This window comes from Pongo abelii, chromosome 12, assembly GCF_028885655.2.
Source record: "Pongo abelii isolate AG06213 chromosome 12, NHGRI_mPonAbe1-v2.0_pri, whole genome shotgun sequence".
Lineage (NCBI taxonomy): Eukaryota > Metazoa > Chordata > Mammalia > Primates > Hominidae > Pongo > Pongo abelii.
The window spans coordinates 94,528,644-94,543,716 of record NC_071997.2 but is presented as its reverse complement, the minus strand read 5'-3'; the positions used below and the strand labels follow the sequence as shown (position 1 = coordinate 94,543,716).

General features: G+C 42.7%; 1 long non-coding RNA gene across 6 annotated transcripts in view; it reads left to right on the top strand.

The window, feature by feature from the left end:
- Nucleotides 1-264: 264 nt before the first annotated feature.
- Nucleotides 265-15,073, top strand: part of LOC100936539 (uncharacterized) — a 94,381-nt gene continuing 79,572 nt past the window's right edge. For 3 of the 6 annotated variants that reach the window (XR_010136193.1, XR_010136192.1, XR_010136195.1), the window contains exons 1-2: nt 271-420; nt 7,767-7,987. This is a non-coding gene — a long non-coding RNA (uncharacterized LOC100936539). Of the gene's footprint in view, nt 421-4,020; nt 4,066-7,766; nt 7,988-15,073 lie in introns of those variants that run through there. The other 3 variants (XR_010136197.1, XR_010136196.1, XR_010136194.1) reach the window with 3 other exon arrangements.

Genomic DNA, 15,073 nt, shown 5'->3' with positions numbered 1-15,073 from the left:
AAAGTACAGTTGGGCCCTGATTGGTAAATCCTATCTGGATTGGGACAACTACAAACACCAGAGAAGAAGCCATATTTTTGAGTTTCCCTAAGTGCAGTGACCCTTGTAACTGGCATGACCTTGAGAAGACCATGAAAGTTATGGCCATGGAGTTCCTCCAAAAGATATTAGCTGCTGTGAAATACAGGGCCTCTGATATAGTGTGGCCTCCACACCCCACTGATGTGAGTCTCAGTTCTTCACAACTCAGTCCACATGGGGGCCAAAGAGAACAGCTTCTGCCCACTGTGTGGATGGCTTTGTGGTCTGCTCCAAGGTCCCGCAGAAGAGGAAGTCTGATGTGCCCTACTGACATGCTCTGCCTCCTGGCCTATGAATCTTCTGGGTCAACTGCTGTCTAGAGTGGGCCTTGGCAGTCTTGTGAGTTTGCATGTTTAATAGAGCCTTATGAGACCTCCTGGTGGGTCTTGTGGATGGAGGTTTTCACTTTTACTGGTTTGAATGAGTGCATTTGCCTGTGAAGCTGTGAGCATGAGACAATGTCCAGTCTTACGGTTTTTATTAATTGCCAGTTTTTCTTTACAAATTAAAAAATAATTTTGTAATGAAAATGGGCAGGTCCCACTTGAGAATATTATACTAAGTGAAATAAGCCAGTGACAAAAAGACAAATACTTTTTTCCACTTCTCTGAGGCACTCAAATTCATAGAGATGGAAAGTAGAATACCGTTTGCCAGGGGCTGGGAGAGGAGGGAGGGAGTGGAAAGTTGCTGTTTAATGGATGCAGACTTCCACCTTTGCAAGATGGAAAGAGTTCTGGAGATTGGTTGCACAACAACGTGAATGCACTTAACACTACCGATTGTGCATTTGGTTTAAAAACTGCACATTTGTAAAATGGTTAACGTGGCAAACTTTATGTTATATGTATTTTACCATAATTTAAAAAAATTTTTTAATTGACAGTTTCCTCTAAATATCACACTTAAATCATGTTTTCAATACACAGACTAATTCTAAGTGTTTCCAAATTTCCTTCTAAGTAATATAGGAAGATTTTGTGTTACTTTTCCAGTTTCATCTTGCAACCATGGTTAAAAATCATTTCTATTCACTTCTTACCATTTGATCAGTTGACAGTTTCAGCCATCAGTTACTGCAGGCTCCCACTTCATTTAGCTACCATGCCCCTCACTAACACAAGATCGCCATCTAGGGGCCAATCTTAGAACTACAGGCTACACAGAGGAGAAGGGAGCCAGGCCGGCCACCTTTCCCATGCATCCCACTCCTTGAACAGAAAGAGCAACTAAAAAGGGAGGCAGGAGTTCTAAGCACCATCTTTTTTTCACCAGTACAGTTTCCAAGATCTTGCTGCTATGAAAATAAAGATCTCCTAATATTTATAGTACTTGAGGTTAGAATAGTCTTCTAGGTAGAGTACTAGTATCTTGCTGATAAAGCTTTTGATGCTGAATCCTTGGTTATTCTCTTAATGTCTTCTGTGCAAATAAGGCTAAAATTCTTGCATACACTCTTGTACTCACTTAGGAATGTAATAGAGCAGTTTGGGAGAGTGACTGAATGCTTCTGCTTTTGGCAAATTTGCCACAAAATCATATTATGCAATCACAGGGTCACAGAACATTAGAACTTAAAGAGCTTTAGAGGCCCATGGTCTCTAGCAGACCCCTTTGAGAGTCTGATAAAAATTAGAGGTTTACTACCATAAAATGCTATTTTGCACAAAGCTTTGAATACCGTTTTAAAATTTCATCATAGATGAAGAATTCCAGCTTGAATCCCACCCCATAATTTGGAAGTGAAGTTTCTGAGAAGCATCCTATGTGAAGAAGCAGCTAAACAGAGGGGACCGGGAGTCAGAGCTGGATGTTGGAAAGAGATGTGATCCCACAGACAGCGTGATGCTGGGTTGGAACAAGCCCTGGTCAAACCCATTCCCCCGAGTGCACATGTGTTCCAGGGAGAAGCTTGCTGGGGAAGAGAGCAGCAATTTGCCCACCAGAGGCCCAGATCTCCTGGGAGAATCAGCTGCCATGGAACAAGAGTTTTTCTTCATGCTAGAGAGGGAAAAGAACATGAGTAGGTGGCAATCCAGGGACAGCCAGAAGGAACCTGGACAATGGCTCACCGGCTGAGCAGAGATGGAGTTGCAGTGGGTGGGGGTGGGGGTGGGGGGGGGGGCGGGGGGTGGTTGACAGCAGCCTGGATTGTGAGCAAGGAGTACGAAGAAATAATAATTGAAGTAGCAGAAGGTAGCAAGGGGTGTAGACCAAGAGCACAGGTACTGCAGAGAGAAGTCTGGATTATTTGTGAGGACAATTCCCTAGGGACTTCTAGAAAGAAATCACTAGTGAGGTCTAAAAGAAGACTGGACTTCCAATGTGGTGATAGGAACATTGCTCTTTGAGTTCTTGCTACAAATGGGGAACTTTGATTTGCCAGGAAACAAAGTGTTCAAAGAACCAATTGTGATATATTTTGACTTAAATCCCCCCCCTCCCCACTGAAATATGACAGGAGTCAAACTAGGGTACCAGGTAAGTCTTGTGAAGGTGCTGCCTGGGGAGTACCCAGCTGTCTGGCACTTTCGTAATATCTTTCTGAACCTCAGTTTCCTCATCTACAAAATGGGATTAGGACTTGTTGAGCATCAAGATTCCTTCCGACTTGAAAAATCTTCTGATTCTATGACCAAATTGGAAGGCCTGGGTTGGGCTCTCTTAGTTCTGCAGATTTAAATGAGTCATTTCTGAACTGTTGGCATAAGGCCTATCCTTTTCACTCAAATATTCCCTTGCGGTATCTTTTTTTTTTTTTTTTTTCAAAATTGGGGAAGAGAAGGATACAAGAAGTTGGAAGGAAAGCCTATGAGAGAAAACAAATTTACTATAATTAAGAAAAAATTAAACAGATGATGATCAGAACTGGGGTTATAAATTAAAGTTAACTGATTCCAAGAGTGTATGCCATCAGAATTTGGTCTCATAACTGGAAATTTAGAGGCAGGGCAAGCTTCAAGTTTGCCTAATTCAGCAGTTCCAATCCCATTTCCTTAGGATTCTCAGTTCTGCCTCATCTGTGTTCAGTTTAATTCTCAGGCTGGGGATAACATGGCTATTGCAATAATAGGGCCAAGCTTGACAACATCCAGAGGGAGAGACTCTCTTTTCCTATGGCTCTTAAAGGCGGAGAATTTTCCAGAAGCCCCAGCAAACTTCCCCATAAATCTTATTAAACCTAATTGGTCCATATGCCTATTCCTGAACCTCTCACTGGCAGGGGGATGAGATTATACTTAGACAATTTAGGCCTAACCTGGAAGTACAAAGACTGCAATGGGGAAGGGGTGAATATTTGAAAAAAATCAGGGTTTGTTGGAATGAAGTGAAGAACGGCTTCTGGGCAGACAGTCAGCGGTATCTTGTCAGAATCAGCTGTTGAAATGCAATGGGGCGTATGACCATGCTCCCCATTTAACAGATGGAGTAGTTAGGCCCAAGGTCACACAGTTGGGTTAGAGCTAGGGACAAAGACCTTTCTACTCAAAACCCAAGGCTTCTCTATGTACATTTCAAAAGGCTTAAATTTTGGCTTATCTTTTTACCCAGAAAGTCTACTTCTGGGAATTATTATAAGGAAATAATGAATGGGAATAAAGAGTTAGAAACAATAATTTTTATCCCAGTATATTTTTGTGAAAAAAAAAATGGGAACGATGTGAAGTCTAATAATATGCAATTAGTGAAATCATGATGCTACATACACACAATGGAATACTATGCAGCCATTATAATTATACCATAGAAGAAAAGGCAATGGCCTGGAAAAATGTTCATAATGTATTGTTACATAAAAAGTAGGCTATAAAACTGTTGTTAAACAAAAACAGATCTAGAAAGATTAAGAGATGTATACAGCAACATTTTACCTGTAGTTCTCTCTGCATGATGGAATTGTAGATGATTTTAATCTCTTAGTTTGTGCTTCTCTCTTTTTTCCAGATTTCTTTGGTTGAGAATATATAACAAAGAATATCTTTGGTGAGAACATTGTAATCAGAAAAATTGTCTGTGTAACCATTTTTTAAAATTAATTCTATTTTCACTAAGAAACACTGATTTTCAGACATAGCTATAGGTATCACAGGGTTCCATATGGAATTTCTAGAAATACAGTGGGGAGTTCATGGCAACAGCCTTCTCAAGGCCTGTCTTCCATGCCCGTGAATTCCTAGGATAAGAAACAACACTCGGGAGGTTTCTAAAGTTCCTGACCTCAACTGCCCTCAAAGAGGGGTCACTGTTTCCAGGGCAATGTTAGCGAGCCACAGTATGTGCGTTGGCAACCATGTAGAGAACAGGAAACTTACAGATTCTTTTTAAGACACTTATGAGAATAGTTCTTTCTAAAGTTTAAAGTCCCTGGCACGTATTTGGTGCCTAATAAATATTGGCTAAATAAAGAGATGTTGGCCGGGCGCGGTGGCTCACGCCTGTAATCCCAGCACTTTGGGAGGCCAAGGCGGACGGATCACGAAGTCAGGAGATTGAGACCATCCTGGCTAACACGGTGAAACCCCGTCTCTACTAAAAACACAAACAAATTAGCAGGGCGTGGTGGCAGGCGCCTGTAGTCCCAGCTACTCGGGAAGCTGAGGCAGGAGAATGGCGTGAACCCGAGAGGCGGAGCTTGCAGTGAGCCGAGATCGCGCCACTGCACTGCAGCCTGGGTGACAGAGCGAGACTCCGTCTCAAAAAAAGAAAAAAAAAAAGAAAAGAAAAGATAAAATTACCAGAAAATATTAAACAGGTAAGTATTTATTTACCTGTTTAAAAGAAAAAATACTAGAAAATATTAAACAATGAAATGACCAGTGTGTCCTCAGCACAATGCCTTCTACAAATTATATTAGGAGTAGAAAACAAGGCGGTGGCGCTCACCTGAAATCCCAACACTCTGGGAGGCCGAGGTGGGTGGATCACCTGAAGTCAGGAGTTCGAGATCAGCCTGGACAACATGGCGAAACCCCGTCTCTACTGAAACTACAAAAGTTAGCTGGACACGGTGGTGGGCACCTGTAATCTCAGCTGCGCAGGAGGGTGAGGCAGGAGAATCGCTTGAACCCAGGAGGCGGAGGTTGCAGTGAGCCGAGATCACGCCACTGCACCCCAGCCTGGGCGACAAGAGCAAAACTCTGTCTCAAAAAAAAAGAAAGAAAAAGGAGTAGAAAATAGAATCAGAATGACTCTCAGGCACTCTGTTTTTTCTGGAATTGTTCCTGGGTCTCCTGACCACCCAAGTCTGACAGAGTTCTCCCACATTTATCCCAGTTGTCACGGATGAGAGGCACTTTCTCTTCTGCTGACCTTCTGGCTCCTGGTGATACTGTCTCCTGCACAGACGGAAAGTACCCAGGAAACAGCATAACAACAACAACAACAAAAATCACATTTTGCAGCTTCAAAGCAAACACCAAAGTTAAAAGCCCAACGCCTGAAGGAATTTAAGGACCAAAGTTATTTAGGTCAGAAGCTAAAAGGAGGTGGCCTACCCCCTACCCACAGACCCCAGGCTTCAAATAGGTGAAGGTTGGAGGCTGCCAGGCCCTGAGCAAGCATCATCAAAGAAGAGCACATCCAAGAGTACCCCAGTGCTCACTCTGCTTTGAAGACAAACAGTCCTCCTAATTAGAAACAGCTTCATTCACATGCCAGATGTCCATGCTTCCCTTCCAATTATTTTCAGAAACATCATAAAGAACCATTAGTGGCAGTGCAAAATATCCTGGGTTGTTTTTTAAAAGAATTTGTCCATTCTTATGAGTTCAGTTTGATATGAAGAAGATTGCAATCCGCTTATTCCTAAGAGGTTTTTGGAGCGGGAGAGGGACTCAAGATAAGGATATGTAAGGATTTGATCACCAGAAATACTACCACATATTTGGTTTAAGCATAAAGAACAAGCATCTTACAAAAATGTTAACCAAATGTCTTTTTACATCACACACCCCCCCCCCATTAGTACACACTGAGCATTTATCTAAGGATAACATGAACAATCAAAAGTTTTTGGAAGCAGAGGATCTAGATCATGAATTATAGTTCTGAACTCTGTGTTGGTCAGACTACTTCGAAATATATTGTCCACTTCAGGAAACCACATCTGGAAAGGGACATTGACCAATTCGAGAAATCCCAGAGAGTGGGAAGAGCACAACCACGGTGGACCGTAGACTTCTTTAGGGCAGCATCTGTGCCATGCCTTTGCTCACCCCCACTGCCCTGGCACAGTGCTTTATACATAGACCATGCCGTAAGATATTTGTTGAATAAATGAGTAAATAATTCGTATGTTATGCATAATTGTTGAAGGAGGTACAGTTGGTTAAAAGGTATAGAGGACATGACAGCTCATGTCACATACCTAAAGGGGTACCACAGAGAATAGGGAAAAGATGTATTCTCTCTTGGTCTTTGGATCAGAATGAGGACTATTTAGTGAAAGCTACAAGAAAGCAGATTTGACCCAGGATTATTATTATTTTGTGTATCCACCATAAATAACTGTGTGTGAGGCTCAGGTACATTCTCACACTCAAACTTTAATTTGAGCATTAGAGGGATATAGAAAGAAATTTGGGCTTGTGGCCAGATTAATAACTCGTTCAAGAAATCTTTACTGAGATAGTGCCAGAGGATGCTGAGAAGCAGGGTGAATAAGTAACCAAAAAGGCAAGGTTTCTTCCTTTTTGAAGCTTCCAGTCTATTCAGGAATGCAGACAAGTCAGCAGGTAATCACGGTGTGCACACGTGAGATGGACTGTGATAAGGGAAGTTCGGGCGCCTCCTGCAGTGGGTGCTCCAGCATCGCAGGGGGCTTAGATGAAGCGAAAATGGGGGATGTGACAAGGGTGGAGGATGATCCAGCATGCATATGAGCTCTAAGGCAGGACAGAGTGGCAGTTTGTAGAACGCTCCACAGTCCTTAAACCAGCCCCACTTCCAGTTCTACCCACTCTTGGCTTAGGAAATTTTCTCCTCTTTTTGCCCTGAAAATTAGCCTTGGTGGCTGAGTTTTGCTTTTCAGGTTCTCATTGCTAGTGCTTATTTTGAGGCTTAGTGACCATCTCATTCCTACTGCTGGCCCGCAGTAGGGAATCAGACCTTTAGTAGACACAGAGCTCTTCAAATACAGAGTGAACTTGGGGCATCTGATCATGTGGGTCAAGATGAACACTACACGAGCGACAGCACAGCATATACCTGAACTGAGAGCCACATGTGAGTGAAGCTGTACTCGAGCTGACAAAACTGACATTCAAAAAGCAACAGGATGATGAGAATGTTCTGGAATTAGAGGGTAGTGATAGTTACACAACCTTGTGAATATACTACTGCACACCTTAAGATGGTGAATTTTATGGTACATAAATTACATCTCAATAACATTAAAAAAAAAAAAAAAAGCAGCAGCAGATGGCTGCTGGAGGAGGCTGAGCTTAAATACCCCTGGTTATACTTTCTCCTTTCCTTGTATTTACTGGAAGGAGAAGGATTTGTCCTGAGACAAATAGTTTTTTCATCTTCAGAAATTCCTGAGAAGCTACTACCCTGTCAAGGCATGAAAAATTTGATTACTGCTGACTTGGTACACAGCCTATTAATTAGTACCTAAATAATTGCATGTCGCCTCTGTGTCATGATTTATAATTGTATGCATGCTTTGATCTTTCTCATCACAGGCAGCACTGAGGAGTGAAGGAATATTTGGGAGGATCAGAAGCTTGGTCCTGATTTTGCCATCAACCAGGACCTTGATGACTTCAAGGGAGTCCCCAAACCCTGGGTTTCTGTTTTCTCAACTCTAACATGAGGGGCTAGACGCATCTGGTTTAGTTCGTCTCCATGATCCTGTGAATTTCAGATGTTGAAAATCTTCAGAAAAGCCCTGAAAGATGAAGAGGTAGGAGTTATTGTCTATATTTTACCCATGAGGAAACTAAGGACCTGGGAATTTAGAGGGCTCATTAGCTTTTGAACCAGTACCAGAAATGAGTTCATCTGAATTCTAGTCCCAAACTCCTAGCATGAGAGAAATGTGGACCTTTCGTTCCAGGAGTTTAGCATGTAGGAGGTATTCAGCTGGTAAGGGATTAAGGCAAGATTACAGGTTCTTGAGAAACATAAGCAACAGAGACAAGAACATCAGAAAGGGCCGCTGTGACTCGGGTCATGGCTGCTGATGGAGCTGGTAAGTCAGGAGAGGTTGTTTGCTGAGAAGTTTGCATTCCCTAGAGCCCAAGTGGGTGTTGCCAGGAAACCCTGAGTTTTCCAACTTGGCAATCAGTGCACAACTGAGTTTTTATAGGAAATAGCCCAGCTCTTTGGAAATTTTATGTGGTATAAATATGGTTTTGAAATTCTATATATTAGCTTAGCAAAAGGCGGAAACATTTTGAAACCCATGGATTTGGGAGATCTGCTGGCATTGCTATTAAAATTACTTTCAGCAGAATTGTACACTATGACATTATATTGCTCAAAATGACTCAATTTTCTAATCTTTGAGACTTCTTAAAAAGAAATGAACCCCAAGTAGAGTGAAGGTGGACTGCAAAAAACAGCTTAGTCTGAATGAAAAAAATTCATTCTTGGCTCTGCATCTAACAAACTGGCTGTGTGTCCTCAGACAATTCACTTAATGTCTCAGATCCTCAACTTTTTCAACTGCAAATAAAGGGGTTAGAGGAGATCATCTTTAAAGCCTAACTCAGCTCTAACATACTATGATTGGATACCATATACTTGTCCACATTCTTTTCTCTAGCACTTGGGGATTTCTGCTCTTCCCGCCTTTACAAATAGAGTCTTTCACTGTCACACTCATTCTTCCTTGTCCTTAAAACAGAAAGCCCAGGCATAGTCTGATGCCACTTCTGAGGGCTATAGCAGGTGGCATCTAGTGTCTCTAAAGTAACTATCTACACTCCTAGGGAAAATTATCTCACAGAAGCATAGAGAGCCTGACCTTGTCTATAAAAACAGTAAGGTATAATGATTAAAAGAATAGGCTCTAAAGTCAGGCAGACCTGGGTAAATCTGCCACCTACTAGAGAGCTTGGGCAAGCAAGTTCACCATGCCTGGTACCTAGTGAGTGCTGTGGGCCTCTATTCTGGAGGGACAGCAGGGCCTTACAAAACCAGCATGAGATCGTAAATGCCTTGCAGGCTGGATTTTCAAGAGGAAATGCTACCCCCTTTTTCTCCAACATCTCTGGCAAAATTGCTAACCCAAACCTACTAGGCCCGGCTACTTATGAAGGGGATGGAAGTGATCTCTATCCAAGGGAAGAACATTTGAATTGATGTTTAAAGGAGTTGCTTAGATTCTTATGAAGGAATAGAGGAAGAGTAGAGGCAAAAACAGAGAAGAGGATGGATGAGAATAAAGAACAAGAAAAGAAGCAGTAGGAGATAAATGAGAAGGTTAAAGCTGATAATTTTTACCTTATAAAAGGAATTTCTAACCATTTTATCAAGAAGAAACAAATTCACTAACTTATATTTCTGCTTAAAGAAATGCATGGGCATTTTCTTTGCATGTGGAGTTTGTTTAAACATTAGGCATTGAATGCTTTTTAAAAAATATCTAGATCTATTCTGGACATGCACATTCCAATTGATAGATAGATCACAATGTCTGATTTTCTTCCTGGTAACTCAGCACCAGTTGCCAGTGGCTCCATATGAACCTATCAGCTGCTGTGGGATGGCAGAGCAGTTAAGAGTCCAAGACTAGTCCACGCAGGCCTGCAGCTCCAACATTCTGATGCATCAAAGCCACAGCAAGTTCCTAAAACATGGGCTCTGGATCCAGATGCTTTTGGTTCAGATTTTCACTTCATTATTTCTTAGATGTGTGACTTATGGCAATTACTTACTTCTCTAAGGCTCAGTTTCCACATCTGTAAAATAGGGCTAATGATAGTATTTGCTTCATAAGATTGAGGATTGAATGAGATAATGCACTTCACTCAATACTCCCCCATAAACTTTTGTTTGTTTGTTTGTTTGTTTGAGACAGAGTCTTGCTCTGTTGCCCAGGCTGGAGTGCAGTGGCGTGATCTCGGCTCACCGAAATCTCCACCTCCCAGGTTCAAGCAATTCTCCTGCCTCAGCCTCCCATGTAGCTGGGATTACAGGCACACACCAACACTCCCGGCTAATTTTTTTGAATTTTTAGTAGAGACAGGGTTTTACCATGCTAGTCAGGCTGGTCTCAAACTCCTGGCCTCAAGTAATCCACCCACCTCGGCCTCCCAAAGGGCTGGGATTACAGGCGTGAGCCACCACGCCCAGCCAACAATATTCAATTACATACTCAATTACTATGTTCTTTTTCTGGGAACTCTAGAATGTAGGATCTTATGGTTGGCCCCAAGTTCAAAGATATGGGCAAGTAAGTATAATATAAGAGTGTAGATACAGATTTTGTATGATATATGCCATGGCCTCTGTCCCATATCAATTTAATACCTATTTTCCAATGTAATGCCTTGAAATCCCAGAAGAGAAAAAAAGAATTTTTTTCTAACAATTAGAAACATGATAAAAAATTATCAAAGGTACATTCATTCAGCCATGCAAATTGTAAAACCATAGCAATCATTCTATGTTTAGTCACAGTTTAAAAAAGGAAATTTGCTATAAGAAAAATAAATACAAACACAAAAAGAGTTGAATGCCACCTGCAGAAGAAGCACCAATCCAACTATTTTACCGTGCCCAGCTTCACCATGTTTCTCACAATTGCCTATAAAAAGTAGTCAGCATTGATTGTACCAGGCAGTGAGCTAAGTGCTTTATGGACCCTGTCTCGTTTAACTGTCCCCAGAGTCCTATGAGTAGGTATGTTAGTGCTATGCCCATATCACGGATAACGAGATATGCCAGGTCAGAGAGGCGTGTTGGGATTCACACGCAGCAGACTTGCTCCAGGGCCTGTGTTCTCAACACTGCATGGTGCTGCTTCTGATCTGGATTGTTAATCAGCACTCAGCACTCCTGGCTTGGGTAGAAGGGAGCGGGCCCAGAGGTGCTGAGAATGGATCTCAGGTGCACCTAGGGTCGAAGTTGGAACAGAGAGTATGTGGAGAGCCTGGGCTAAGACTGAAGCCGCCATGATGAAAACCAAACTCAAGCAGTCTTGTTTTTTAAAACCAATAGGAGGAGTAAAGTATAAATGTAAATCTCAGTTATCTTATCATGCCACCCCATAGGTGTTTCCAGTAGTTACTTTAGAGCTATCAAAGATATATCTGAAATAACGGTACTCTGTATATACCTGAGTCCTCTTCCCCAGCTTGACACTCCTAGGAGTCAGGTGTTCTCTGGGCCAGATCATTTCCCCACGAACATTGCAATATGCCTAGCCTTTTCATTATATAAGGTCCCCATTATATGGGGGACCTTATATAATTTCATCATATGGATGAAAAATGGGATTATTTTATTATTTGACTCCTCTCTAGGATTCAAAGTGCTTTTATTTATAGATTTTCATGATTTAACCAATTCACCCGAGAAGTAGGAAGAGGGCAGCTTTATTATTTTCAAATTGTGGACTGAGAAACTGAGATATGCAGAAAGAAATAAAGCTGCTCTGCAACTTGGAAAACCATCTGTGATGCTATAAAAACGTCTCACTGTACTCTCGACCACATAAATCACTATTTTTATTGCCTTCTCTCTGGATGAGATGTGGCTTAATTTGAGAGAGCTGTTTATCATTTGGCAAGCTGAAAGAACCTAATTTCAAGTCTCCATTCTAGTGGGTGGTAAGAATAAAGGGAATCTTCTTTAAGGGAAGAGGAAATAATAAGAATGGGAAGGAAACGGTTAGACCTAAAAAAATCGATTTTGAAACCCTTTGGATAATCATGGATTTAATTTGCCAAGCATGAGTGTGGGGTCACATGGAATGGGTTTGAATTCTAAGCCACCATTATGACCACTCACTTAATGTTTCTTCCTACCACTCCCATTCTACAGTGAGCCCATGACTAAGATAACAACAGCTTAAATGAGTTAGTGCACGGTATGGTTTGGCTCTGTGTCCCCACCCAAATCTCATGTTAAATTGTAATCTCGAGTGTTGGACGTGGGGGTTGGTGAGAGGTGATTTGATCACGAGGGTGATTTCCAGTGGTTTAGCACCATCCACATAGTGCTGCCTCATGATAGAGTTCTCAGTCGATCTGGTTGTTTGAAAGCATGTAGCACTTCCCCTGCCCTTCTCCTGCTGGCCATGTGAAGGTGTGCCTGTTTCTCCTTTACCTTCTGCCATGATTGTAAGTTTCCTGAAGCCTCCCCAAAAGCAGAAGCCTTTACAGCCCACAGAACTGTGAGCTGATTAAACATCTTTCTTTATAAATTACCCAGTCTCAGGTAGTTCTGCAAGAACAGACTAATGAAGAAAACTGGTACCAGAGAAGTGAGGCATTGCTACAAAGATACCTGAAAATGTGGAAGCAGCTTTGGAACTGGATAATGGGCAGAGGGTGGAACAGTTTGGAAAGCTCAGAAGAAGACAGGAAGATGAGGAAATGTTTGGAATTTCCTAGAGACTTGTTTAATGGTTTTGACCAAAATGCTCATAGTGATATGGGCAGAGATGGCCAGGCTGATGAGGTCTTAGATGGAGATGAGGAACTTATTTAGGAACTGGAGTAAAGGTAACTCTTGCTATGCTTTAGCAAAGAGACTGGTGGCACTGTGCTCCTGCTCTAGGGATCTGTTGAACTTTGACCTTGAGATAAATGATTTAAGGTATCTGGCAGAAGAAATTTCTAAGCATCAAAGCGTTCAAGATGTGGCCTGGCTACTTCCAAAAGCCTAACTTATCTGCATAAACAAAGAAATTACCTGAAACTGGAACTTATATTGAAAAGGGAGCAGAGCATAAAAGGTAGGAAAATTTGCAGCCTGGCCGTGTGGTAGAAAAGAAAAACCCATTTTCTGGGGAGAAATTCAAGCCTGATACAGAAATTTGCATAAGTAAAGAGGAGCCAAATATTAGCAGTCCAGACAATGGGGAAAATGCCTATGAGGCATTTCAGAGACCTTTGGGGCAGCCCCTCCCATCACAGGCCTGGAGGCCTAGGAGGGAAAAATGGTTTCGTGGGGACAGGCCCAGGGCCCTGCTGCTTTGTGCAGACTTGGGACATGGCACCCTGCATCCCACCTGCTCCAGCTCCAGCTGTGGCTAAAAGGGCCCCAGATACTTCACAGTCTGCTGCTCCATAGGGTGCAAGCCACAAGCCTTGGTGACTTCCATGTGGTGTTAAACCTGCAAGTACAAAGAGGGTAAGAGTTGAGGCTTGGGAACCTCCACCTAGATTTCAGAAGATGTATGGAAAGGCCTGGATGTCCAGGCAGGAGTCTCCTGCAGGGGCAGAGCCTTCATGGAGAATATCTAATAGGGCAGTGCAAAGGGGAAATGTGGGGTTGGAGCCCCCACACAGAGTCCCCACTGGGGCACTGCCTAGTGGAGCTGTGAAAAGAAGGTCATCATCCTCCAGACCCCAGCTTGCACCGTGTACCTGGAAAAGCCACAGGCACTCAACATCAGTCCATGAAAGCAGCCACAGGGGATGTACCCTGCAGAGCCACAGAAGCAGAGCTGCCCAAGGCCTTGGAAGTCCACCCCGTCCATCGGTGTGGCCTGGATATGAGACATGGAGTCAAGATTATTTTGGAGCTTTAAGATTTAATGTCTGCCCTGCTGGGTTTCGGACTTGCATGGGGCCTGTAGCCCCTTTGTTGTGGCTGAGTTCTCCTTTCTGGAAAGGGAGTATTTACCCAATGCCTGTACTCTCATTGTATCTTGGAAGTAGCTAACTTGTTTTTGATTTTACAGGCTCATAGGTGGAAGGGACTTGCCTTGTCTCAGATGAGACTTTGGACTTGGACTTTTGAGTTAATTCTGGAATGAGTTAAGCCTTTGGGGGACTGTTGAGAGGGGACGGTTATATTTTACAGTGTGAGAGGATATGAGATTTGGGAGGGGCCAAGGGTGGAATGGTAGGGTTGGGCTTTGTGTCCCTACCCAAATCTCATATTGAACTGTGATCCCAAGTGCTGGAGGGAGGGTTTGGTGGGAGGTGATTGGATCACAGGGGTGGTTTCTAATGGTTTAGCACCATTCCCCCAATTTCTCAGGAAATCTGTTTGTTTGAAAGTGTGTAGCATCTCCTTTGCCCCTCTCCTGCTGCTCATGGCCTGTTTCCCCTTCACCTTCTGCCATGATTGTAAGTTTCCTGAGGCCTCCCCCAGAAGCAGAAGCCTGTACAGTCCACAGGAACCATGAGTTGACTAAACATCTTTTCTTTATAAATTACCCAGTCTCAGGTAGTTCTTTATGGCAAGGTAAGAATGGACTAATAGAGCACATCACCAGGGTAGCACAAAGGAGAGGGCCCAGAAGTAGAGGAGAGATAAACAGCTCATTTTTATCATCTTTCTCAATGTTTCTTCCTCACTCTCTGTTGTTCTCATCCATTTTTCATTTCATCCCATTTCCTCTTTTTTCCCTTTCGTTTCCTCATTTTGGGACAGCAAGAGGTCATGTTCTTGCTGCCAACAGTTATGACATTTTCAGTAGTCATGACAGCCACAAAGCCAGGGCCGGACTTGTCCAGAAGTCTGATCTGCAGCAGGAGGGAGTCTGCAGTGTGCAGGGGGTCTCCAGCTGTCACTTAGATCCCAAGCTGCCCCTTCACTTTTAATTTTGCTGACAGTAGCTTTTGTCAAAGGCAATTTAAAATTTAGGGCTAGGTGGTCTAATCTGTCAATCTTTTCTTTACTTTATGGTTTCCAGGTTTGTGTCTTACTTAGGAGGGCCTTTCCAATGCTAAAATTATATATGTAAACAGATATACCACAATTGCCTAAACAGAAATTTGGGCAAGCTGGCACATTTGAAACAGGGCTGTCTCCTAAAATTTGGAATGTGTGGATAGCGTGCATATGCTTGGACTCTAGGATTTAC